We start from the raw sequence: 1,872 nt of genomic DNA on the forward strand, positions 1-1,872 counted from the left end.
CGGGCGGGTGGTCCAGTTCTGCGGGGGGTTCCAGCCTCGAACGGACGCTGCCGAAAACAGCGTTTGATCAAGGGCGTTTTGCCTATTAACGCGCGCTTGTCAGGTGGGGGGGATTAACGGCAGGGTGCAGGGAGGCGCTTTCAAAGCTTGAGCAGAAGGACGTAATCACGTAGCACGATGTAGAGGGAGTGAGGGTTAGCTGAGAAGATCGAAAAAGAGAAGAGAGATCAGGAAGGACCGGGGAGGACTCTTGCTAAAGAAGGTCCCGAGAGAGTCTGGAGAGCAACTGTTCAGGTCATCCAGTGTTTCCTTCAGCGCAAGCGATGCAGCGCACAAGGTGAACGACAGCAAGGAGGGAAAACGCAGCGATTGCCTCAAAGAGTCTGAACTCCAGAAGGGCAGCGCGTCCTCGGAGTGACAGGCACTCATTGAAATAAGCAGCCAGAGCACTCCAGGAATGAGAACTCAGCCGGCACAGAAATCAGGGACAAGTACTGCCTACCATACTCTGCGCACACTTACACCGCTCCTGATTCCCTGTCTTCCCATTGACATTTCCTGGGCTATTTTTAAAGGAATGAACCTTCCAGGAAGGACGCTGTCGATGACATGATTAAAGTGGGAAAATACACTGTTCCGTTCACTTGCAGTGGCTTTTTCTGAGGCTATTATTATTGTCAAGACAATAATAATATTATTCCTGTGGTCTTGCTGCAGTACAGAGACAGTCTGCTGCCTAACTGGACTGGTGATTTTGGGCAGAAATGCTAATGTTCAAAAATACCATTTTAACCAAAACAGTAACACTCAGGACGTCATCCAGACGCTAACTAATGAACGTAATGTTTGCCAGTGCTTTTAGAGTAAATGTTGACGCCTTGAAGTCTGTTCTAATAAGCCTGCATGAACCTACGCTTAAATTTATGATTGTGGACTGTATTTCTTGATTTAAAATGTACATTAAAGGAACAGTTAAGAACAATAACCTAAAATTTGGCCTGCCCTGGGTGTTTTGGATCTTTGGCATACACGTGGCAGTTCCTTTCCACTAAAGGCTTCTGCTCTGTTTCCGGCAAAGGGTAGGCAGTGAGGAGAAGTTTACAAGGCAGCGGAATACTTGTAAATGTCAACATGCAGCCTGCTCGCCAGAGCTGAGCGAACTGGTACAACCAGAAAGCTCCATACCCATGAGAGGTGGGCGCGGGTGGAGGGGAAAGCAAGCGAGAGAGGACTGGGAAAAAATAAAAGAATCCTGGGTTGTTTCTGTAGGGTTCTGTAGGAGTAGACTTTATCCCAATGATGTTGCAGGCCTTGTGATTTGGGGTAGCAGATGGCAGCAGCCACATCAGTCCTGATAACATCTTCTATTTTGCAACCTCAATGTAGAAGTGGGCCCCGTGATTGCAGGTATGGCCCCTTGCAGAACTGGCCCGCAGAGTAGAAATAGGGAAATTCAAACTCCAAAACCAGACTTTGGTTTGCTTACCGGAACGCGTGGAGGAGGTAGAGGAAATGCGGATACCTAGCCATGGCTTATTTGGCAGGCAAACTAATGTTCAGGGCTGTACAACACAGAGGAAAAGCACCGCTGCTCCTGACCACCTACAATTTAAGAGCGGTATGCAGGAGGCAAAGCACACAGGGCGATTCCGAGGACTCCATTGCCATGTGTTTCTTCGCTAAAGGTACCTCTGGTTTGAAGCTATAGGTAAGAACAACAGGCGCTGCGGGATGGGAACAAAGCCGAAGGGCCGCTCCCCACTGCAAGCCCGGAGGGTCTCAGACGGGTTTTCGCTGAGGCAATGCGGAGCCCAGTAGGGTGGCACTGATGCCGGGTCACCCCGCTGCTCGCCACCCCCGGGGCTCCCGAGG

At 50.1% G+C, this 1,872-nt stretch overlaps 1 protein-coding gene across 1 annotated transcript in view; it reads right to left on the reverse strand.

The window, feature by feature from the left end:
- Positions 1-1,872, reverse strand: part of MAP10 (microtubule-associated protein 10) — a 78,634-nt gene that overhangs the window by 74,814 nt on the left and 1,948 nt on the right. The window lies entirely within an intron of this gene.

This window comes from Pygoscelis adeliae, unplaced genomic scaffold (genome assembly GCF_000699105.1).
Source record: "Pygoscelis adeliae isolate BGI_AS28 unplaced genomic scaffold, ASM69910v1 Scaffold77, whole genome shotgun sequence".
In the NCBI taxonomy this organism is placed as follows: domain Eukaryota; kingdom Metazoa; phylum Chordata; class Aves; order Sphenisciformes; family Spheniscidae; genus Pygoscelis; species Pygoscelis adeliae.